Source organism: Equus caballus, chromosome 8 (assembly GCF_041296265.1).
Source record: "Equus caballus isolate H_3958 breed thoroughbred chromosome 8, TB-T2T, whole genome shotgun sequence".
In the NCBI taxonomy this organism is placed as follows: Eukaryota; Metazoa; Chordata; class Mammalia; order Perissodactyla; family Equidae; genus Equus; species Equus caballus.
In genome coordinates this window covers 69805835-69832410 of record NC_091691.1, presented here as the reverse complement: position 1 = coordinate 69832410, position 26576 = coordinate 69805835, and the positions used below count along the sequence as shown (strand labels likewise).

The following is a 26576-nucleotide window of genomic DNA, read 5'->3' as shown; positions in this document are numbered from 1 at the left end:
CAGTCCTTAAAATCACATCTGTTCACCTTATGTGACGGGAAGGAGAGGCAACTTCTGAAACAGGGTGATTGAAATGGAAATACATTCAAATAAATGGACTCTGGAGCTCCACTTTGTTCTAAATAACCTCTACTGTAAGTGATCAGCTTATTTGAAAGTATGATGGGTGGGCTATCGGGGCAAGGCTGTATCTGATTTTTTTTTTTAATCATTAGTCTATCTTCCTTTTTTATTCAACCTTTCGGAATAAGGTCTTACACTCAGGGCAGAACAGGAGGTGGGGGAGCTGAGCCTTCAAAGGACACTCTGCACGTGTTTCTAATGGGTTTTCAAGTGCATCCGTCTCCCCTTGGACTATGTCTCTTTCAGAACATCTAGATTTGAAATTTGCTATATTATTGCTAGGTGGTAAGAAACCAAGGAATGCCATAAGTGCCGATTTGTATATAAGAGGAAAAGAAATTAGATTTTTTCCTTAATCAAGAAAGCCATGTGCTCGGCACCCCTGCAGCACTAACAATTACATCTTGCGTAACACAACTGAGTGCCATGGTTGAAAATGTCTGAGCTGCTTGAGAACAAAGGGTCAGTTACAACGATAAGTACATATTTGCGTATGATTAGCTCAGATTTTCCTTTATAACCCTCTGACTACACCTTAAATCAGCCTCAAGTTCTATTGAGCTTGATCTGTCCCTGTCACCTGAATTGCCTCTTCTATCCTTTTGCTCACTTGAATGCACTTTTTCTCATTCTTTCAAGCAGAAAGGTGAAGAGAACTTTCCCTTTTATTGAAAACATGGTATATTTTAGGTATTATCTTTGGGGCTTTACATACTGCATCTTATTTTAGCCTTTTAGCAACCCTAAAAAAAATAAAGCATTATCCTCATTTTATAGTCAGGAAATTTGAAGCTTAGAAAAGATTGAATGAATTGTCCAAGTTTATACAGCTCATAAGTGGTGGTGTCAGGATTCCAATTCTCTATCAAAGTTCAGTTGTGTCCTCCTTTTTCCCTAAATCTGATCTACATTTTATTTCTTCATGGATTCAACAAGATTTTTTAGTTCCTAGAAAAAACTATTTGCCTTCCCTTCCCCCTTTCCTCTTTTCTTCCCTCCCTTCTGCCCTCTTCCCTTTTAAATTATAATGCTGGTGGCACAAAATTAAAACAATCTAGAATATATAGAGTCAAAGTTTCAAGTATCTTTTACCTCCTTGCCCCATTCTTTCTCCCATCTCTTGAGGTGACACTTTGAAACTTACCATGTCTCTCCAGACAATTGTCTATGTACTTAGGCATATACAAAAACACATACATACGTATATACAGTAACACAGGTATCTATTTCTACATTCACACACCTGTTTATAGTTTGGATTGATATTTTTCTGTAAATGGAATCATACTACATATATTGTCATGAGACTGGATATCTTTCATGTAAAGTGTCTGTTCCAGTTATTTGGCTCCACAGTAAATTACCCCAGAACTGGGTGGCATAAAACAACCATTTATTATGTTCATGAATTCTGTGGGTCAGAAATTTGGAAAGGACACAGGGTGGAAGGTGCGTCTCTTCTTCCCAATGTCTGGAGCTTGGAGGACTCGAAAGCTGGAAGCTGGGATCATCTGAAGATTCATTCAGTTGTGACTGAAGGATGATACGGTTATTAGTTGGAGGCTTCAGTTCCTCTCCATGTGGGCTTCTCCATCTGGTCTCTCTGTATGAGAGAGTTGGGGCTCACCCACAGAATAGTGGTGGCTTCCTCCAGAGTAAGTGTACCTCAAAACAGAGACAGCCAGGTGGATGCTGCATCTTCTTTTATGACCTTGTCTTGGCGGTCACATTGCATCACTTCCACTACACACTATTGGTTAGAACTGTCACAAAGCCACCAAAATTCAAAGAGAGAACATAGCCTCATTTCTAGGTAGGAAGAAAGGCAAAGTTACATCGTGAGAAAAACATGTGGAATAGGAGATATTCTTATCTTCCTTTAGGAAAAAAAAAATCTATTACAGTAGCATAGATATATTTCTGTATCATTCTGGAGTTCTGTATAGTGTTTTTAAATGGCTGTATAGTATTCTACTTTACACATATACTATAATTTATTCAACCTTCTGCCTATTAGTGGACATTCAGATGGACTCTTTTTTTTCTTAGTATAGAAAATGCTGCAATAAATATCTTTGTGCATGTAATTTTGTGCATCTCTGTATTTCTGTAGATTTGGATCCTAGAAATAGAAATTCTGGGCCAAAAGGTATACATATCAGATAGTACAAAATTTCCCTCCTTAAAAGCTGTTCTAAACTTTGGCCTCACAGCATATAGATGGCCCACTTCCCTACATCCTTACAAGGAAAACTATTTTTTAAACTTTTGCACATATGAGGTGCAAAATAGATTCTAGTGGCTGTTTTTAATTTGCATTCCACTGCTTACCAGAGAGATGAAATATTTTCCTCTGAATTTGTGCTTATTTTATGAATTGTCTATTAATATATTTTGGCTATTATTGGGTTATTTTTCTTTTTATTATAGATTGAAAGAACTTTTTAAATATTCTAGATATTAATTCTTTGTTGTATATGTTGTACTTGTCTCCCAGTCTCTTCCTGGCTTTCTAACTTAGTTTGTGTATCTTTGTCTTATGAAAGTTTGTAATTTGTACGATGTGGTCATATCACAGTCATGTAAGTTGTGATGTTCTCCTTAATGCCTCTGGGTTTGGTCTTACACAGGAAAATCTTTCCTACTCCAGTATTCTTCTATATATTCTTTCAACGTTATTTACGGTTTTGTTTTTATATTTGGTCCTTTACCTATTTATATCATCTATAATTGAGGAAAGTAAGTAATCAGAAAAGATCTCAAGCTCACACGTACTGATATGCTTTCTCTCAAGTCTCATACCTTGGCCAGCTAAGTTCATTCCATTCAAGGCTTATTTTTAGTTTCCTCTCAGAAATTAAATTTAGTAGTTAGAATGGGAAATGCTTTTGCTAATGTCTTTAAAGTTTAGGATGTTAACATTCTTTTATTTTTTAAAGATTGGCACCTGAGCTGACAACTGTTGCGAATCTCCTTCCTTTTTTTTTTCCCTCCACGATCCCCCCAGTACATAGTTGTATATTTTAGTTGTGGGTCCTTCTAGTTGTGGCATGTGAGATGCCACCTCAGCGTGGCCTGACGTGTGGTGCTATGTCTGCGCTCAGGATCAGTACCTGTGAAATCCTGGGCTGCCAAAGTGGAGTGTGAGAAGTTAACCACTCGGCCACGAGGCAGGCCCCAGGATGTTGACATTCTTACTTAGAACATGCAGAACTTTATCAGAAGCTGGCTGGAAGAGGACACGGCATTCACGTAAGACAGGTGCTCACTAGCAGTGCAGTACTGCCTCTGCTCATCAACCACGTGCTCCAGGTCTGGGCTATCTTTTATTTGGTTTGTGCTAGAAACAGAATGTCCTAATTTCCATTCTATAGTCCCATTTCACTGTTCTAAGTTATCTTTTCAGTTTTTCTGTTGACATCAACATCCCCCGAGAGAATCACAAAGAATCTCTAATAAGAGCTGAACTCTATTAACTACGAGGACCTCTAAAATGGTTTCCAATCAGGGAAATGAGAACTCTATTTAGTTGAAGGTGAATGTCATTTTGCAAAGCGTCTTCTGAGGAATGTTGCTGCCCTGCATCCTAGGAAAAGTGGTTCCACCTTCATAAGCCACACTCATTCCACAGTGAAGCTCAGACTGTTTCTTGAGGGAAGGTAGAAGGGCAAACGCTAATCACAGCTGTAGGTCTCTTAGTACATACGACATGCCACATATGCTTTCAACAACTTTCTAAAGTAGCCATTAATATGTTCATTTTCAGATCCAACAACTAAGGCTCAGAAGGGTTAAGCAATGCGACCTAAGTCTTGTAGCTAGAAAGTAGCAGAGATAAAACTCCAAGTGAGGTCTGTCTGACTCCAAAGTCCCCTCCATCATACACTGCCTCTCAGGCTCATGCGCTTGGAAATTGTCATCTCACATCAATAAAAATAAAAACAAAATGTAATACCTGCCAAACATACTGTTTTAACATTTTTTCATATAATAACTCATTTTGTCTTTATAAGATAACAATGTGAGATAGTTATTATCTCCGTTCCCATGTGTGGAATCAGAAATTAGGTAGAGACCCTAAATTTTCCTAGCTAATAAGTAGTGGAGGGGATTCCAAAGATAATATTGTCCAAAAATATAAGTGTATTCGAAAGAGTTTGAGTTAATTCATGAATCATAGCTCTGTAAACTACTGTTACAGGCACGTTGATCTTGAGGCTACACTGTTATACCATCTAACTGTTACACCATTCCTCCAAATGCCCCACTGGGCTACTCTTGGAGGCAGAGCTCTGGCCTGGATGGATCCAGTATGTCAACCTGTGCATTATTAAGTTCTGAACTTAATCATAAATCTGCACGGATGAATTTGGTTAATTCACTCACACATCTGCTTCGTCTTGAGCAGGAGGATTCTCATCCCACCTGAAGTATCTCGTTAACCCGCCTAGTCTTCTCACTGTGGCCAGATGAACACAGCCCGGGCAGAGTGGAGAACCATCTCCAGCCTGCTGGAATGTGTTGAAGAGGCAGGGCACCCTGGAAAGGCCTTGTTAGGAGGTCAGCAGAATTATTGGCAGGCAATTTCTGTAACAGGGGGAGAGAATTTGGAATTCAAAAGTTTCTCCATTCCAAGAGCACACACAACAAGGAGGTAGTGTTCAGTCAGGGGTGATGGCTCAGATACTCCATTTATAGTCTCAGCATGGGAAAGGCTCCGCCCTGAGGCAACTGCTGCTGTCAACTCAACTTGTGAAAGAAGCTGTGGAGGAGCAGTAACAGGATGTTGCTTCTGGGGAAATACCTCCAACTATAGACATCTGGCTCCAAACAAGCACCCACAGGAGAAGAGGAGTGAGTTGAACCAGTGACAGGAGCCATCGTTTTGTGGTCTCTGACCCATTCTGAGAATCACAGCCTTTCAAAGCTAGAATAGCTACAGTCCAGAATTCTCCACCCACCCTCCCCACTTATTTTTGATGAAAAATTAGAAATTCAAAAAAATAATACTGCACAAGTTTGTACAGGAATTAAGTGGTAAAACCAGACATGGAACCCAGCAGGTGCTCAAACTACTTGATGAACTAGCAATTTTAGTAAATGCGTGCTGTAGGATTAAGCCTGTTCTCCCTCATTCTTCTATTGTTTAAAAGATTAGAACCCTACCAATTACAATACAAAAATTACTAATGTTTAAAATCATGGCCCAGAGGCATAACAAGGCTGGGAAGTGTTAATCTGATTTGTTGAAGATTAAATTATATCCACTAAAATCTCTGGGTCAAAATGTATTATTTCTCTGAAGATTTTTTAACCCTTATAGAGAGCACAAAATGATTCACTTAATTAGAAATTCTGATGAACTAAAACAGTCCATTTCAAGCAAATTGTGCAAATGATGAAGTTTGTTAAATTCTAAAGCTACATCTGGGATCCTCTGTCAGATAGCATATGGGCAAGATGGAGCAAATATGGACACCTTGAACTATATTCTTTCTTACACAAAGACTCCCTTCAAGTATAAAAATTCCTGTTTAAGAAAATAATACATATGGCTCACTTGGTTTTGATACAAAGCTGGTTCTAACAAAGGCCCCACATAACTTTGGTTCAAAGAATATAGAAGTCAGTTTCTCTTTCACGTGAAGGTCCAAATTGGTCTGGAAGTTTTGAATACCCACAAAGGTACAAGGTGCCCAGAATGGTTGGAAAAGTCCATGTGGTTGAGAAATATTATTGGGAAAGATTATTTGCCCCCATCCAACAACGTATCTCCTTCATTCACATATTTTAAGCAGCTGTCTATATTTTCATTACTTCCATAGGGAGGGGCTTTGCCCTTTTTTAAGGACACAACCTAGAAGTTGCCAACATCAATTACACTAATGTTCCATTGATCAAAACTTAGCCATGTGGCTGGGAAAGGTAGTCCTAACTAGATGGCCAATTGTTCAGCTGAAAATTCCACTATTACGTAAGAGGGAGAGAATGGACAATGGGCGATGATTGGCAGTCTTCCCCGTAAGAGTATATAAACAAGAGTTATGGGTAATTTCTTTTTCTCCTTGTGTCACTGGCAGCTTCTGAGGATAGGCCCTGTAGCTGTCTGTTAGCATGACAGAGATATCTGTGCGACTGACCCTGATACTGGATCCATGGTACTGAGTTCAAAATGTACTTGGACCAAACTCTACATATCATGGGAGGCTGAGACAGATACATGAAAACTGTGCCTGAGTGTCTGTATTGTCCTGCTTTCCACCCTGTAGTCATAGTGTGTAGGCATGACCCATGATTGCCGAGGGTATCTGACCCAGGTGATGTGGTCTCTGGGAAGTATCCAGGCTCTTTGTATTGCTCTGCTCCTACTGAAAGTCTGATGGGACTCTCAGTCACTCAACTGTTACTACTCAGGATTGTGTACCCTATTAGTTGGGTGTCAGAAAGCTTATAATTCTGTCCGTTGCTGAGCTCTCTGCTCTGGGTCTTGAACATGATTATTTCCTTCTTTGTCCTTTAGTGAAGTGCATTAGTCAGGGTTCTCCAGAGAAATAGAACCAATAGGATATCTATCTATCTGTATCCGTCTACATATAGACGGATACAGATACACAGAAAGAGATTTATTATGAGGCATTGCCATGATTACAGGGGCTAAGAAGTCCCATGATCTACCATCTGCAAGTTGGAGGCCCAGGAAAACCTGTGGTGGATTCCAGTCCCAACCTAAAGGCCTGAGAAACAGGGGAGCTGGTGGTGTAAATCCTGGTCTGAGTCAGAAGACCCAGGATCCAGGAGTGCAAATGTTCAAGGGCAGGAAAATTGGATGGCCCAACTCAAGCAAAGAGCAAATTTCTCTGCATTTTTGTTCTACTCAGGCCCTCAAAGGATTGGAAGATGCCCACTTGCATTTGTGAGGGCAATCTTCTTTACTCAGTCTACCCATTTTAATGCTAATCTCTTCTGGAAACACCCTCACAGACACATCCAGAAATAATGTTTTATCAGCTATCTGGGCATTGCTTAGCTCAGTCAAGTTGACACATAAAATTAACCATCACATAAGTAAATCTGGTTTGACCCAAATGATGTCTGTCAAATGTCAATCTCACTTGTCAACATTCTTTTTTCTTTTTTTTGGAGGAAGATTAGCCCTGAGCTAACATCCGCCGCCAATTCTCCTCTTTTTACTGAGGAAGATTGGCCCTGAGCTAGCATCTGTGCCCACCTTCCTCTATTTCATATGTGGGATGCCTGCCACAGCATGGCTTGATAAGCGGTGCTTAGGTCTGCACCCGGGATCCCAACTGGCGAACACCAGGCCATGGAAGCGGAGTGCGCAAACTTAACAGCTGTGCCACCAGGCCGTCCCCTCATGTCTGAACATTCTTGATATTCCTTTGCACAGGTTTTTATTCTTACAGAAGAGTTGGTGGGAGGAAGCTCACACAGTGTGACTTGGTTAAGGACAGCTCTCAGTTTCGATGATCCTAGGGGCATCTCTTTTAGTTTCTCTGTGGAACAGACTTTTGGATAAACTCCAAGCACAGGGTCAAGTCTGCGTAGCTCAGTCTGTAGCCTCAGTGTTTAATACAGGATCTGCCACAAAGTGGACGCACAAGGAATATTTGCTTATTGAATTTGTGGTACTCAAATATAAGAACATTATAGAGGTTACTTGGAGCAATATGAACGCCCCTTTAATACAACCTTCTGTTTCTGAACAAGACTTTGACTTCAAAGACCCTAACAATGCCTTAACCTGGATGCTGGATTTATCATTTATTGGTCTAAACTTTCCTAGAAGCCTATTTATAGGGATATGAATTTTTAGTGTTTGTTCTTTGGAGAACAATGTAGATAACCTAGTGCTATTTTGACCCCAACATTTAGACAGTGATGATATTTGAATTCTGTGTTAATAAATCAGAATTATACCAACAAGGACAGATTCTAAACAACGAATTTTTGTTGAAAAAGCCCTTTGAGAGTGAACTCAAGCCAATTTAATGCCTTGGTCAATTTTCTATAGAGTACTGTTAAGCCATTTACTATTTTCTTTTTTTTTCCCCAATTCTATTTTATTTAATTAAAATTATTTTCTTCAGGAACAATTCTTCATGCTTAAAATTTACAATAATGATTTGATTCATCAGTCATCTATAAAAATTCTGCAGTAATGCTTCTGCAGTCTGAATTTTCTTTTATGGCAGTTATTTCTACCATGTTCATTTTCCTGGATCAGATTCTCCAGATCAAAATTTGGGCAAGAAAATGAGATTCTTTTGTCAATTTTTAGTCAATAACACATTTTTCCACAATGACAGTTTCAGCTGTTGTCAGTTTTATTTTGCAATGATTATTTCTACTATGTCTAATTTTCCTGGATCAATTTTTACACTTTTGGAACTTATTAACATGATGGGGTTTTTCTGCCAATATTTCTCTTAATTTTGCTATGTGAAGTGTTAGCCTTTTTCAATTGAACTTTGTTGATTATGTTTTTTTTCAGTATTTATTCATTTCTTGGAACAAAAATCCTTAGTAGGTCAAAGGCCTTGCATGGTGGAGTCAAATGATGGGGTTGAAATGGCAGCATTCTACTTTACCTAGAAGTGCCTCCTTAATGTTCTGATGGAGAGATGGAGAGAGCCTTCCTTACACAGAGTTCATGGCAATGATTGCTTTACGAATTTATATTTAAATATCCCTGAAGACAGAACAAGAACTAGTAAGACTGAGGAGGCCATGTTATTTCAAAATAAGAAAAAAGTCTCTATCAACTACAATGTTCTAAACTGAAATGGAGTTGGTGAACTTCTCTCTAGTGTTCAAAGAAATTTCGGTAAAAATCTGTCACAATCCATTGAGTTTTCTGAACATTCTTTAAAAAAGTTTGCATCAAACAATATTTTGTTTACTAATTTATACTGCATATTGTTCCAAATTATGATTTAAGGGTAGATTTGAGTCTTCTCTCCTTTTAGCCTTCATTTTTCTAAATTGTAGAGAACTAATTTTCTTAATGTATCATATTTTTAGGTTTTTTGTGATAGGTCCTTGTTTTCTCTCCTGCCTCATTTTGGCTTCAGATTTCTGCTCCACTCTCAGTAACTTTGAGAAGCCTTCCCCCACCCCCCCGCCCCGCCCTCTGAAGGCAGGCTAGATAATCCTTCAGTGTCATTCAGATGTTCAGCAATAAGTGGCATTGGATCATTCGGATGACTGACTGATTTTCAGAAGTTTTATTACAGGTATATTGATGACATCCAAACAGACCAGTGTAACATACTTTGTCAAAATTATGCAAAGAATTTTGTGTAGCCTGAATGAATGTGGTGTGCAATCCTTTGCCAAGGGCTTCCATGCTTGTTGAGGAATCCAAATACATCTATGTAAACATTTAGAAAAACTGCAGGACGCTAATTAACCAGTGTCCATAGGCATTATAGATAAAATTTTCAATAAATTTTCGGAAATAAAGATCCATGTGGGCTAGTGTTATCAAAGAAGCTTTAACGGAAGAGGTAAAATTATTAATTATTTAGGCAGCTTTGATATTTGTGCTGTATTGACCACAAAGAGAATTATCATTGGGGAAATCCTGCCAGTGTTTTGATTTAAAATTTGTTGGCGAGTCCTAATAGGGTAAGTTGTTTAGTTTTCAGCTGGCCTTTGGGGTGTGTGGCAATCACATACACTATACACAAAATCCTCATCTTACAAAAGAAATATTAGGAAATTTAGATTGTAAGGAAGGAAATTGAGAAACTCTGTGGCTGAAACTCTGGTCTAAAGAGATGGTGGTTGAATCCTAAATTTCCTGGGAAAGCTTAAAGAACAATAGTAAAGAGAAGTCCCAGGCACCATGGGATTCATTCCTTCCTGTCACAAATATTTACTGAGTAGTGTATCTGTAGCGTGTCAGATGCTATCCTAATTACTGGCAAGGCAGAAATGGACTAGACAGATGCAGTTGGAGCTTTTCATGATTCTAAGTAGGAGAAACATCCACATTTCTCCCTGCTCCCATCACCTATTTATAATACTCATTCTGCTTTTAGCTCTAACTTGCAGGTAAAACGTTTTTTTGTTGTGAAAGAGCAAGTGAAGTGGCCTAAGGTAAGGGTAATGGACCTAATAACCTCTGAATGTCCCTTCCAGCTTGAGAAATCCTTGAAGCTCTCCAGCTCTCCCCGAGCCTTGTGTTCTGGAGAGCTGATCATATTTCCCTGGTCTTCTCCATGTTTACTCTGGAGCTAGGCCTGTTTCCCTGCAAGGCTTGCAATCGACAATCATTTAATAATGCTCCTTTGCTGGGAATCTAGGATTGCTCACTTTAAAGAATGGATCTGAAAACCCATATGGATGATTTTTCTTATTTTATATGTATATATTTTCCCTTGAAGGTGGTAACATATGGAGCAATAATTATAGCAAGATTTTCTTCTATGATTATCGTATTTAATGTTTTTTTTCTTCACATGGAATATTCATTTTTAAAATCCTTGGCCAAAACTCAATGTTGTCCTTTTAAATGACTAAGCCTTTGTTGGATTCTGATGCACTGTATAATATAGGCTTAGCTAATCAGCCTCACCCAGCTCACATATCATAGCAAAATATTTCTCAGAACAGCTCAATCTGGGGGCAATGGTGATGAAACTACTGAATTTAACAGGCCCATATCAGATTCACTCTTTCAAACTCCAGCTGTGATGTCTGTGACACGATTCAACTTCTCCCTGCTTGTCTACTCCTTCTTCTTTCTATTCTTCTTCTTAACCACCCTCCCCTTCCTCCTCCTCTTCCTTCTTCCTACTTTCTCTTCTTCCTCCTCCCTCTCTGCCAGGACACAGAGCAGGCAGGCATTACATCCTTGCTGATGATTGTCCTTAGCTCAGAAGCCACGGTAAATAACGTGAATTCCCTGCTTCTTTAACAATCTGAATTTGGGTCAACTCTCCCAAGAGCTACAGTGTTTGTCTTCTTTCCACAAGGAGGTTAAGACCCAAGGGCAAGAGTTTCCTACCCTTCTTCTGCATTTAATCCTAGTTCAATTTCTACCATATTGCAGAACCCTTGTGTTACCACTCCAAATGGATTGGCATTCTCAAATTCTGCAGCGCTGGCTTTTCTCCTTTGTTTATCTGGCCCTTGTCATGTTCTGTACCACATTATTAATCAGCTTCCTCACGGGTAAGGTTTAATCTACCTAGGGAAGAAAAAGGGGATATCTCATGGTTTTGAACTTCTATCATAAGCCACACAGTATCAGAAACTTTACATAGATCCTTTCCTTTAATCCTAGCAACAGCCCAATAAGATGGGTCTCATTATCCCCTTTCTAAGTTGAGAAACTACAGTTCAGTAGGATTTGAGACATTTGGCTATTGCTATTTGGACTTAAACTAGGGTCTATTGACTCCAAAGGAAATGCTCTTGTTTCTAAACAAGCTTGTTTCCAATCATGTTACACGAGGACAGAGACTGTATCTTTTGAGTTACTTATATCTAGCGTAGCACCTTGCATTTAGGAATTCTCCAAACACTCTTGTTGACTATTTTTGTGTTCTCCAATATCCCAGGAGTCTCAAAATAGGTGCCCTCCCCAAATAAATATTGATTAACTAATGCATTGATTGATTTTTCTGCATAACATTTCAATATTCCCAGATATCATAAATTTTTAAGACACAGGTATGGACTATGCATAAAATCAAGGTATCATATTATTGATCATGAAAACACTGTTTATTCTCATTCCTCTTTCTGGGTTTCAGATAATCTCCTTAAATGGGTACCTTATATTTGCTTTCTCTATTTCTATGTTCTTACCTTTGATTTTATGTTTTATAAATCTGATTTTAGTCATTATCACTGGTAGTGATTTCAGGGTGGGGTTTTTGTGCCTCATTTATACCTCTAAACACTCCTTCCTCCGGAAGTACCGAAGGACATAGATATACATAACTAACCACAGTAAAAAATGGAAGATAAAATATTATTCTCTTGATATCTAGGCTACTACATCCTCATTTCCAGTGCAGTGCTCTAAGAGATGCTGAACATGACTTGGACCGAGGTAGTCCTTGCTTCTTCCATCCTCTCCTCTGAGTCTCAAATAGTCAAGCACTGCCAAGGTGGTTTTGGACCCAGAATGTTTCCCAATCTGTTCCTTCCTCATCCTGATTGTAGCAGATGCAGTGGAAGAAGTTAGAGAAGGGTGGAAGGACTGTTTCTAGGAAGCAGACCCTGTATAGCCCTGCTTAGCATGCTAACCATGTGTAGAGTCAGAAAGGCAACCAAGATGCAGGATGGCTGAATGGGGTCCAAAGGGACAGACTGTGCCTTGCAGGGGTTAGCACGTGGGACAGGAAGTGAGAATGCTGTCTCCCTACTTGGGCATTGATGTGTAACACATAGTGCTCTTGATCACTAGTATGAAAAAAATTGATTTTCTTTCCCACACTCTTATCAATCAGATTGAAAGCTTCCCTTCCTTGTTAGAAATTAGTGAGGATGATAGGAAGAGGTGTGGGTGAAAGTCTCCTTTATAGTAAGCACTCATTCCTAATGCTTTCTCTTCGCTCACTGGAGACTCCATACAAAAACTGGGCACTTCAGAGGATGGCTGGATTTTCCCTGTTAACTTGCAGAGCAGCCTGCATTTACTTCTTTTTATATTTTGTAGGTCGAGTCAGGGAATGGCGAGAGTGGCAGTGATGTGCTGACCCTTCAGGTATGGCAGCACCGTGAGCTGCAGCCACAGGATTTTCCTGTTCTGTTATGGGCGGGTCATCCCCATCTGCTGTCCTGTAGCCCAGCCCGATATGCTAATCCTTGTTTGCATGTGTCATTGTGACACTGTCTTACGGATGCTGGAAAAACTCTCAACAGTAGGTTAAATAGTGACCAGGCAACAGAAAAATCTGCCAGATAGAAGTCAAGGAGAAGGATAGGTGGATTTGGAACTCTGACTTCAAGAATTTGAGGCAGGTCTGAGATCGAGGATAGCCATTCCTGTGATTTTTCCTGTTTCTGGGCCTTGGCATGAGCCATTTGCCTTATGCTCTCTGTCGCTCTGGCCAGCTTCCTTTAACTCAACAGCCCACACTCACCTCTTGAGCCTTCCCTGAGTGTTTCTTCTTCTGCTGCTTCCTGACTTCTCTGGCTGGGCTCAGGAGCATCCCTCTGTGTCTTCCTGAGGTCCTGTTCTCATCTCTATCACGTTGTTTTGCAACTACTTACTTAATTGCATCTCCCTTGGCTGTGAGCCCCTAGGGAGGCTCCTGGAATGGGGATTAAGGTTCCCTGAAAACTTTCAACTTGCCAGACACTGTGCCAGACGTGTCCTATCCATTATCTTAATAAATCTCTACATCCCGCCCCATGAGGTGGATTTTATTATCTTCATTTTATGGATGGGTAAATGGTGGCTTAGAGATATTAAGTAGCTTGCCCAAGGCCATTTATTAAGTGGTAGAGATGGGATTTGAAACCAGTTTTCTCTGACTCTCTAGCCCTTCCTTTTCTCCAGGGGTTGCCCTTCAGATCCTCTGGTATAGTTCACGGGCAGTACTGACATCTACATTCACTGTGGGCTCAATTCATATTGCTGTCTTCATTGCACTTCCCTGACCTGCTATCAGGGGCACCTCCAGCCATGGCTGAACCTGTCAACTTCTCCCTTTCCCGCTGCTGTTTCTAGGTTTCTCCTGCTGACCAGAAGATTTGCAACTGGAGTGACAGAGAGTGACTGATATCATCCCCACTCATTTCACTGTCAAGGGTTGGGCCTGTCAGAACTTGGTGAATAATATGCCTGCGATGGGCGTTGATCATAAATCGTTCCCCATTAGCTGTCACGCTCAAACTCACCTCCCCAAGTCGTGGAGTTCCAGATGGGCCATTTCTGCACTTAGGATTTAAAAAAAGCTTCACTACTTGGTCATTTGATTTTTCGCTCTAGCAGGAGGCTCTCCAATTCCCTAGAGGTTTGCCTTTCCATATTCTAAGAGGAAAATGTGAATCATTCATGATGGACCATAAATTCCTTTCTATGCTTATCATGAATTGACACTTACCAGATTAGAAAAGCAATTAGCAGATTTATTTTCCTCTTTCTAGATATCCAGTCAGAATAGTGACTCACTTTTTGTTTGTTTGTATGTTTTTCTTGTTATTCTCTGTTCCCTTCTCCTCAACACTTTCTTGCCAAGCCTATTACAACAATAATCTATCCTCGCTGGTATTTGTCAAGTGCTAGGCTCCAATATAAGTGCCTAATGTGGATCAACTCATGCAATTCTCACTACAGCTCTGTGTGGTAGAACTATTGGGGTGGCGGGGGGGAGGGGGTGAGTACAGCCACTCTGGAGGTACACTGTACTCCTCCAGGGCACCTTTAACGTAGATGCAATGTGAACAACATTCCCAGATCTGTGCAGTGCTGCTATTCTGGCACTACTGTCATCTCCATTTTAAAGACAAGGAAATGGAAAACCAGAGAAGTTGAGTAACTTGCCCAACCTCACCCTGCTGTGGGTAGTACATGCTGGGATTCAAACTTGGTCAGCCTGGCTCCAGAGTCCACCTGCTTCCCCATTGTGCCCCTCTTTCACTCTCTGGGTCACAGTAGAACATCAGAAAGAGAAGATTTTGTTTGGTTAGGTATTCTGGGTCACTGAGAGTAATAAAACTTTTTTGTTTCAACAAATGTTCTGAAAATCTTTCTAAAATGACTCAGTTGACTCTCTGGTCTAATGAGTCAAGACCTCAGGGAACTGGGTTTTCCTCTGAGTAAATGAGGGTCCTGCAGTGCACGCATGAGTTCATTCTGAAACTCTACTTTCATTTAAGAGGGATTTCCACGTAGGTGGAGAAAGTGTAGGAGATAAGCAAAATCTTTCCATAAAAGAGGACCTAATTGAGACACTCAACTTTAAAAACTAATTCCTCATCTCTGTGTATAAGCTCCACTGGGTCCACTAAAATGGCAGATTTCCTTATTTTGGTTGTTAAGCTCGCTTCTAGCTGATCATTGAGTTGATTTGACAGAAGTTTACTCCGAATCACCTTTCAATGTGAGTTAAATAAGCATATATACTATGAAGATGAGGCAGAAACAGTTTTTAACTATCCCTTGCTATAGCACTCCAGGGGACCTTAGACATTATATATTTCAACCCAAGTTAAAACCCACTTTACTATTTCTGTGGAGTTTTTGAATTAATTCTCTGCTTTGGTATCTTTATTCAAAGGGTTCTCATCATCTCTGAAGATTGCAGTGGTTCATTAAAAGGGCAGTCACTTAGATTGACTTCTGGCCCTACTACTGACCAATCTCTATTACTCTCAGGTGGGGAAAAAGGGGACTTCAGCTTGGGCCATATGCTTTCGAAGTCCTTACAAATCACAAACGCAAGCACACATGATTAATTCAACAGTGCTGGGAGGCCTCTATTTCTTGGGATCTGGTACTTAGGGCTGGTGCAATGTGACCCATGACTCTAGACATCTGCTTTCTTGACTAACACCATTCAGGCCCCAGGGGAAGTCTTCCCCACATGTCTCTCCGTGTCCTTGAACACAAAGCATCTGTGTCTGAGTTCCATGAAATCTTGTAGGTCGAACACTGTGGAAGCCAGAGGCAGACAGTGCTCTGGAGTATGCGAAGGATTTGAGCAGAGAAAGCATGTAGGTAAGATAAAAGACAAATTAATCAGCATGTCAAGCCTTTTCTCTTGTAAGGCATGGGGGCAATCAATATCTGCAGTAGAGTTGGGGTCTACTTCTTATTGCTCTCCAGGTTCCACTTTATGATTCTCTGGAGATATTCAGAAATTGCCATTGTGGCTGGGGAACTTTTGAAAAATTAAAAAGTTTATATTATTTTCAAATTTGGATGTACATAATTTTAGCTAGATGTAGCATACAGAAAGAATAATACTCATTCTTTACATTGACAATTAGATAGACATTGAAAGCTAGTACAGCGGATATTTTTATTTTTTGAAAAATGTTTAGTAATATCTTATATTTACAAATTATTAAATAATTCAGCTTATAAAAATAATAGTTTCAAAAATTTTATTCACTAACGATAATTGATATTTTACTTTTACTTTTTAATATTTTAGAAGAAAAACAACAGTATATATGAAAATATTTTCAATGTTTGATTTTTTACATTATATTAATTTATATTTTATCAAAATATATATACTTTGAACACAATTACACTTTTAAAAATTATAAATGATTATGTTCAATAAAATTCAAATTATGTGAAAATATTGGTAATGGCATAATTTTATTAAAATGAGGTCAAGAAAATATATCTTGTGGAGAGAATATATAACTTATGAATTATGAATGTATTTTTAAACATTACAGACCCAGAACATTTAGCCCTGAAATGGTAATTATTAATAAAAATTAAATTCAGTTATCTTGTATATTTTGCCAACTTTTAGTCATAAGAAGGTATATTTTTTGATATTGTGGTTTAAAGATAGGTATTTTTTCCAAGGTAGGAGGCTAGGATGTATTTAACTGTTTGCTGACCGATTTATAATTTTTAAATGTTTAGGCATATGGTATGTGGGCCTCCAGTTCTATTCTTGCTCTGAGCCCTGCAAATGTGGTACCCTAGGACCATAGATTGACCTCTGTAGGGCTCAGTCTGCTCATTTATAAACTGGACATCATGCTCTCTCATGGCCATGGTGAGAATTGATAATGAACATCAAAAAAAATTGTACGTTACAAGGCACCATTCCAATATGTAAGTTGCTATTGTTTAGCATCACTCATTGTCTAAAAAATGTTTTTAAATGTTGATTGAAAATCTGTTTCAACATAACTTAGAATAACAGAATCTTCAAGTTGAAAGAAACCTTACAGATCATATAGACTACTTCTCTTTTCTTTCTGAGACAGCCCATTTTATTCTTTGATAGCTCTGTTTTTAGAGGGTTGAAATGTGCCTCTCCTTCCGTCTTTGTAATCTGCCCTTATCAGAGGCATCATTACTGCTACAGCTTTCTCTTGGATGTTACCTCTCACCCATCTTTAAAATTGAGATAATTTTCAAAGATATAATAAATTGCAATTTAAAGACACTTCCACCTCTTCTGAGCTTTATTCCCTTTAAAAAGCACTCACCAGGCCACCACATCTCTGTTTCCCCTGACATTAAATTTTCCTCCAAAATATACATATCTAAGTGTTCCTCTCCTTAATGTCATGAATCCCAGGCTGACATGATCACTTTCTCTTCTGTCTTATTTCTAAACTATTTGCTTATTTTTCTCATTGGTCAGAATTAAGCCCAGAATAACAACTTCCCTCTTGGCTTCTTCCTCCTTCCAAGCAACCACATTCATCAGTAAGACAGGCTAAAGATGCATCAGATACTGTACCTTTAACATAATTAGATCGTTTTTTCTGTTGATGAGAATTGTGCATATATAAGCAGACTGTGTGAGGGAATTACTGAAATGAAGCATTAATTTTCATCTCACATGACTATGAAATCATCCGTACCCCAATCTAGCAGATGTCATGAACAAAGACAATTGAGTGTAGTGGGAGAAAGCAGTAGGGGCCCCAGGATCAGTTAGGGAGATCTCTAAATATTTGTTTTAGTAAAATTCCTGCCCAAACCTTGAAATACTGTTTTGTTTTTTTTTTTCTCCCTACAGAACCTTGTATCCAAAGATCTACACGGAATAAGGAAAAGTACAATTGTATTATGGAGCTGACAGTGGGTGTATATAACGTTAGCTACGTGGGGTACCATGGCAGCAGTTTAGAGTGAAGTTATGGAGGCTCACATCCTTCTCCTGCTGCCTCCCCTCTACATTATCAAGTGATGGATCATTTGAAGTCAAAAGTAAACCCTGTTGAGTTTCTGTATCCAACTTAGGGTTATACCAGAATTAATTATACCTTCTGCTACTTTGCAAACGATTGTCACCAATAAATTCTAATAAACAGGAATAGGAAGATTTTATTCATGCCATTCCAAAGAAATTAGAACGTAGTAGTGTTATTTAGCAATGCAGATGTTATATTATTGTGTTGTTTATATGAAAATGGATATGACATGGAGAGGTATATCAAATGAGTAGGAGAAAGATTTGAGCTGGGCTACTGTTTTGATTATGCATATTTATTCATAATGCAGAAGTCGTTCCATGGAACCTCTTTTCCTAAGATGGATTACCTATTTTTGGAATCCTTATTCTATTTTTTTTTTTAAATATTTAGATGTGTCAATATCACCCTGGTACAATATTTATGAGTGTCTTGTTTAAATTGTACCTTAATTGGTTTAGTCTCCAGAGTTGTAAGACATGATGCTAATACCCCGTAGCCAAGTGAGCAGGGTAGATAATGATGTGGTGCTCTCGGTTGTCTGCTGGGGAATGGGCTGGCTGTACAGGGTCTGAAAACAGTAATTGCACTGTGACTCTGATTTGTTGTTTTGGGCATAATGTTGTTTACCAGTAGATCACCTCATTTTCTATTATGATTACTCTGTCAGGACCATATCCCCACTCACATATTTTATTTTATGTACTCGATAGCAAGTATGCCAAAAAAAGATATATGTTAACCAACTGATTGAAGAATTAAGACAATTAGATGACCTCCATGCACACATAGTATCTCTCACTCTCTTTCTTTCTCTCTGTGTGTGTATTTCTTGCTTGAAATATTTGTGGCATTGTGGTCAAAGTGATTTAGGGAGTATTTTGAATTGTCTATATCATGACCCAACATTATGACCTTTCTTTAGTGTAATAGTCAGTCACACCCAAGTATTACATATGTTTCAAAAAGAAAGATAAAGAGTAATAAATTATTATAGACTGAGATGTTAATTCTTAGATGTTAATATCCTATCTGAGGCAGATCAGAAGGGGTGAAACAAAGAAAGGGACACCTTACAGTAACTTTGCAAATCATTTCAACCCAATACAATAATTACATCCATCTTCGAAATTGGTATGGGCCCTGCAGATCTTTCACAAGGACTTATACTCCCAAGCACATTCCCACTTCACATTACTTCCTATCTCATCAAGCTCAGACTGGAACACATCTGTTTCAAGTTTTTACTAGTTATATCTCACTTTGACTCTAACAGGCTTAATTTTCCAAGCCTGCTCAGTCTAGCCCTTCAATCTAGGATAGCCTGCCTATTCTTCTGTGTTTATAATGCCCAAGGATTATCACATAGGTTATAGATCCAGTGGTAATTCTCCTCTGTGTCTCTTTTATGACTGGTTATACCCAGCAACAAGGACAAGCAAGTATTGTACAACATTATATTTTTGTATCAAAAGTACACATTTTTTTCAATTTCTGCTTTCCACTATCTCTTAGCTAAGCAGGTGAGAGAAGGGAGGGACCTAGTTGAAAGACATACTGTACAACTTTAACCCCCTGATGGTAGCTCTAACCAGTCAAAACAATGGAAAAGGACTAGGGGCTTCTCCTGCAATCTCCAGATTCTCTTAAGACTCTGGGTCATCTTCTTGTGGGCAGAGAGCAGGGAGCACTTCTCCCTGTGGGTCCCTATGTTGCCTTGTCACCAAGGCACATAGTCAAGCTGCCCTCAAGAGGAGATGCAGCATCTGCCTTTTCATGAAGCTTCTGAAGGTGTATCTGTGAGTTTTAGAAGTTAACAGATGTGCCAGGCAGTTCATTTCCTTGACAACTGAGTCATTCCAATTAAAAATTCAAGGCAACACTTGCATCATCATAAAAATGTGATAAAAAATTTAAAATTTCGACAACTAAGCCTTCAGTTAATTTAGCGAATGGTGTGATAGTCACCATCTAAAGGGGATCTCGCTATATAGTTAATTCAAGGCAAGAAAAGGGAATGACACCAAGGCCAGAGAGATTTTCTAGGATTTCTTCTGGCTATGCCTTGGTTGCTTCAAGTCCCAAATTCCATCTTCTCCCTGAAGCCTACACTGATCATTCTAACTCATCAAGTTTAGTCTTTAAAATCATGCAATAGCACTCAGTAATTCTGCCCTTCTTACATACTGCATATATTCCTAATTATCTAAATGATCTTCTGTTATATCTTTGTTCTTTCCTCTTACTCAGGATGTAAGCTCCTTGAATGCAGGAGATATATAGTAAATTGCTTTTATTCGGGGGTATTTTTATTCTATAAAGTCATCCAAACCCTGAATTAGCAAAACATTGAACATTGTTCCTAAGGGGTAATATATCAGAAGTGTTAAGTGACTTGCCTGAGGCCACTCCACTAATATGTGCCAGAGTTGTGTGTCCATCTGCTGGTCATCTATGCATGAGAGCTGAAACAAGATGGCAGAGCATCGTTTTGTCTGATCTCAGCTGGGAAATGTGGGTCAGGGACTTAAACTTTTCACCACTCTGGGCATATCCATGCATGTCTGTGAATGACTTGAGCACCCATAAGTATCGATTTTGGGGTTATAAATAAATTTTAGCAGTATGCAAAGAATTTGCAAATACTAGATCTGTGAGCAATGAGGATTGATTGTGTTTGTCATATTTCTTTAGATGCCCCAAATGCTGAATACAGCACTTTGCAAGGAGTGATTGCTCAATAAATGTTTGTTCAGTGATGGGTTGTTCGTTGAGTGAATGAGTCAACAGCCCCAGAATCAAACAGCAAGAGCTAGGTTTATTTTTCCTTCTTTTGTGGTATGCTCCCAGTGTGTCCAGACTCATAGTGAAGGTGTTGAGAGTGTGGACTCTGAAGCCAGAGGATCTAGATTCCAGTCCTAACTCCACCATTATATTGACCTTTACGAGGCTAGACCTCAATTCCCTCATTTATAAAATGGGCGATAATAATAGTACTGACCTTAGGGAGTTATAAAGATTAAATGAATTAATATTTGAAAAGAATTTTAGAAAGTATCTGGCACCTGGTGCTATATCAGTGTTTGGTAAAATAAAAAACAGAAACAAAGCAAAACCCAATACTAATACCTAACATTGCAATAAACTATTTTTATTGTATTTCTAAAAATTAATATTTATAAGTTTCCATTTCTCTATCCTTATTGGAGATGAAAACATCCAACTTCCTTCTTCATAAGAAGACTAGGAGAGTACAATGAAAACTAAACTGAGAAGTCTAAACTTAAAGAAACGCAAAATAGTCCTATGATTCCTTTGTATGCAAGCCTAGCAGTCTTCCAAACCAGGATGTGGTCTCTAGGCTCTGTCCTAGCCCTGCTCTGAAACTTGTACCTTGCAGTTCACCCAGTACATGGACAGGTAGCAATTTTATTGTGACTTTCTCACACTTAATGTCTTTCATTGAGCTGACAGAGCTCACTGCTGCCCTGCCAGGAAATAACCGTTTAGGGTGGAACTGTATACATTTCTTCCCCTTTCCGCCAATCAACAGGTTGTAACTTAACGTAGAAATGAGGCCCCTGAGTTCATGCTGGAAATGGGAGAAAAAAAGTAAGAAATGATAGGTTGTCAGCTTCCCTGAATAGGTGCAAGGCATCAGAACTGAAAATAAAGACTTTATTGCCTTGCAAAGAAGGCTTGGTAGCATTCAGATATTACCTACGTCTGCTTTAATGATTCCATTTAAGCTGTCATTTTCTGCATTTACCTTGCAGCATTCTAAAGCAACTATACTTACATGTTCACAGCCAACACATTGCCAGCATTACAAAGGGGTGGGGGCGGGAGGAGAAAATAGTATATGATGTATTTCAAAGAACAGTTTCCTTGCAGAAAATTAGCAGTAATTTTGAGGCCACTCTTCAAGAGAAATAAAGTTTCTTCAGAGATAAAAAGTGCTGACACTGAACAAAAGAGAAGGAGAGAGAGAGAAAAACTAAATTCACTCTCCTGTCCTTTCTCTCTCCATTCTTTTCTATTTGCTGGAATACCTGGTCAAGCACATTTGTGGGGACTGCAAGGAAGCTGGAGCTGGAGCTGAATTCGCCCCAATTTTATTCCCAACATGACCCGTCCAGATTGATAAAGGGAACAAATAAAGGTGGCTTTCCTGGAGATTCACTTGACTGCTTTTGGAATGATGGTGATGGTGGCTGTGGTTTCTGAGGGGCTGTGAGGAAAGTCTCAAGATTTTCTCAGTCCTCCTTGTAAGTCTTACAGTAACTTATAGTCCAGAAATGCAAATCACTTTGAATATGGCAATTTTGTTATGACTGCTCAAATACTCTGAATCAAATCCTGCAATTTCTTCTCTAAACAAGCAGTTTCTCAAGTTGCAGATTAAATCCCACCACCACTGCCTCTGACCCCTCCAACCCCAATGAGTCTCTCCTTCCTTCAGGTCCCTGTGGTTTCGGTTAACCTGAGTCCAGGTCTGCACTTTGAGGGCTGAACTAGGGCATTTGTTTGTTTGTTTCTATGTCTATTTTCCTAGCTATCCAAACAAAATTTAGTTTTATGAATTCAGAGTTATACTTCTTGGGGCCACGCACAACTCCGGCAAGGCACGTTGCAGAGAGTAGGTGTTTGAAACTGAATAGTCTGTCTGCTAATTTTTACTAAAGGTGAGCTCAAATCCATAGTCTATAAGACTATGTCTATTTACTTTGTGGGTTTTGTGGGGGACTGGAATTGGCAACCCCAAGATATGTCTCTTTGGCATGAGTATTATTTGGGTCTGGTTACTTTTAATAAACTGCAGACAGGAATGCAACTCTGAAAAGTAAAATTTACTTACCCTTTGTTAAGACACATTTACGTTGTAAAGGAAATCTCCACCTGCAAAGGTGTCTCCTTCTCTGTACCAGGAAGAAGGGGGGATGACCTTAGCTCTAGAAACTCTTAATCAATGCCAAAGGCAAGGACTTAAATCTGCATCTCGTTTACTGTACTTGTGTGGTAATCTCCCATGATCGACTCCCCCTCCACCTCCAACATCCTCCTTTGCCTTTAGCTGAAGATGATATTTAAGGTGATGGTTTCAGCCATTTTGGCGAGTTGCTCAGTTTGCCTGAGCCTTTCCTATGTATACATGTTACAAAGCTTTGCTTAATTTTCTCCTGTTATTCTGTCTCATGTGAATTTAATTCGTTCTCCAACCAGAAGAACCCAGAGAGGGTAGAGGAAATGTCTTCCTCCCCTACAGTTTTTTCCCCTGCCTGTTTTGCTTATTAGAGGATTCTACCTACATTAAGCTTCCAAATGGTTTTAACCTCATTACGTTGGTGTTCCAAACAAACTTGAGCTGACAATTCAGACCAAGCAAACTTGGTTTCACGGAAAGAGCACTGGCTTATGACTAAGCAGACCTACTCTGTCTGCCCATGATTCTCTACTAGAAGTTTCTTCAGGACCTGGCAATGGTGAAGCCAACTTTATGATCCTCCTTAGTACTGACAACACAGAGTGTTCATGATTATACAAAGTGGGACTTCATAAATCTCTTTTTAATAAATGAATGCACTAATGAATTAATAAACAAATTTGGCATCCTTGAGCAATTTGCTTAGTCCCCTTTAGATCTCCTGTAATCATGGGATAATACTTAGTGTCCTTTTAATCTGAGTGCATAATTCAACAGGTTTATGTTGAGTTCTCAGGAGAAATCATTTTCAATCTTCTTTTGAGAAATGAATACTTTAAAAAAGGATAAAATTAGGGATTCTGAAATAGATGGTAGGGCCAGAGGTAGATACAGAGGACAGAAATGTTGTTTATTAATGTTATTCCAATAGTATTTTATTTCCTGGAAGGGAAGGGATCCTAGGAGACATGGGCTAGAGTTTAGTTATGGATTTTAATTATTTTTCTCTCTTGATTGAAGGGGAGAGATTTGGTCTTAATTGGCTTTTGCGTTCAAGTACTAAGCACTATGTCTAGAATATGGTAGGTGTTCAACAATTATATTTTGAATAAATGAAGGGGAAGCATTAAGAGAGCAGTGTTAGAAAAGTAGGCAGGTGGATGGAAGTAGAGGGCCTAATGGAGAACATTTTGTCTGTGAATCTGCCTCTTCTTATTCCAGACACCCCCTTCCACATGGGAGTAGGAAAGGGAAAGAAGTAAATTTTTGACTGCCACCATTTTTTTTCCAACTCTCTGCCAGGCCCTGGATCTAATTTCTTCTGTTTGGAATTCAGAAGAGTAACTACATACTTCACTTCACACCCCCCTTCTCACTTCCCATCAACTCGGCTGTCCTGTTGGAGAGAATTTGAAGACATAATTGCCATGGTAGTGTTAATGATTGAATACAGATTGTTTGATTTTTCACAAGTATTTGGCATTATTAGGAAACAAATTCTGATGCCATGGATCTCCTGCTGAATAGAATTGAAGATAAGATTTATCAAAGGAGTTGCTCAACCAATAATTTAAAAAATAAAGTCATATATATATATATATTTTTCTGAGGCCCAAATAAATTTGAAAAATGTGGCTTAAACACATTTAGACTAGACATCTAAATTTTGTCTCTCACATACAAAATTGTATGTGAATCTCCACATGTCTCAAATTTTTTGTCCCGTGGAGCTTATTTTCTTAACAGAGTGTTTTGAGAGATTAGTATTCTAAGCAAAATTCTTTGGAAAAATTTGTAATAAGCCATTTCCCAGAGCTCATTTACAGAATGAGGGCTATAAGCCACAATCCTGAAAACAAGTTGAAATGGAATAATTTTTTGATTCATTTTTTTCTATTTCAGAATTCACTCAGCATTTTTGGTCTCAAGCTACAAGAATGTTGAACACTACCTCCTCTTCGCCAAAACAAGAAAGAATATATTATAGGTGCATGCAAGAAACTTAGCAGCAAAATCAGCTGTTCTGCATAATGATTGGCTTAGTTATTGATACGATTGGTGACAATAACTCTCTGAACATTTCTCACAAGCCATATCTCCAAGTTTTTCAGCACTTCAAAATCATTAATTAGTGAAGAATTGTATCCTGAATGCAGTAATTTTCCAATAAAATCCACAGGTATCAGACCAAGTGGATGCAAGCTTATCAAAATGTAATGTTATGTTTCCCATAATCATGGCGGATCATTTGGTTAGCATAGAAATTTAGACTTTAATTTTCTGCCCTGGCCAAAAGGAAATTTCAGACAAATATGGCAGAAACTCTTGAGGTTCTGCTCGCCACAGGTGTTTAATCATCAAGGATGCTCTTGGGGAATAGCATTGACGGCTGGCCAGGCCTGCGTCTACAGATGGGGGAAAGCTAGTGAGGGGGTGGACGGGGGAGGCAGGTTAGAAGAATATCAAAATTTGGGCAAGGTCCAAAGAAAATCTCATCTCTCATTTCACACCTTTGCTATATGCTGTCAGTCTCTCCCCAGAAAGCGTTATTACTTCGCAGCGCTCAACAGGGGTTGACGGGCAACGTCAACGATTCCCCTCGGCTTCACTGCCTCGCGGATGGACTTCTTCATTAAGGGCCGAGCCACACTTCTCCGGGTTTAATGGGCATAAATATAGCTACTCAAAGAGGGGAAACACTTTCCTATCCATGAAGATATTGCATCCAAGAGACGAAAGGAAAACCTGCTAATTGAGAATCACACTTCAGTTTATTACACAAATGCTAAAATAATGTAACTGAAGCGCCTTAAAAATATAATTATCCACTGTGCAATGCTTGAGAGCATGTTTTTATCTTTTGCCTTTAATGTACATGATCAAGAAAGAGCCAACAAAAGAATCATTCCTAGGTAATTTGGGAAACTGGGACATGTATGGTCTGAAAGATGTTTCAGAAGGTGTCTTGCATTTGGAAGGAATCATCAAAGGTATTTTGTGAGCAACTATACATAAAATCCTTTTTCTTTACCTGTATGTTGTTCTTCAAAGGCACCTGGGATTAAAATAAATAATACATTTTAGGGTAGTTTGAAACTGTATCCAATTATCTCCTCCAACAGAGTAAAGAGTGACGACTGTTGCACATTTGGAAAGACATACTGTGTTTATGGTATGACTTGAAGAAAGTCTGGAAAACCTTATTGTCTAAATATTCTTTCCACCTTCCCATCCCTAAGCTTAAGCCCCATCCCGTTGAGTTTATTATTAATACAACACTGACATATAATTTTTTCCAAAAACATTTTCATAGAATGCTAATATCTCAAATCGCTGTTAAAAATAAACTTGATTATGTATTGTTTTCCATGGCTATTTACTTTGTGTTTTTATGTATGGTACTTTGTACTTTTATTTGTATTTTATTTTCCTTGTAGATTTTGCCTATTTCTATAGGTAGTGTTTGCCATATGTTGTAGTAAACACTGGTTGATTGATGTTAACATTATGCATTTATGATTAACAAGGTGGATATATTGCTGCCCCTCTAAGAAAGCTTACTAGCCAAAAATGTATAGTAATTTAGCATAGGGAGGGCTGGTAAAGCCTACTTCCATTTAGCAATCTAGAGATGATACTGAAAGAA

At 38.8% G+C, this 26576-nt stretch overlaps 1 long non-coding RNA gene across 1 annotated transcript; it reads left to right on the top strand.

The window, feature by feature from the left end:
• Positions 1-15739: 15739 nt before the first annotated feature.
• On the top strand, positions 15740-26295 carry LOC138925398 (uncharacterized). The gene is made up of 3 exons (XR_011441489.1): positions 15740-15826; positions 24233-24360; positions 24833-26295. It is a non-coding gene; the product is annotated as an uncharacterized lncRNA (long non-coding RNA).
• The last annotated feature ends 281 nt before the right edge of the window (positions 26296-26576 follow it).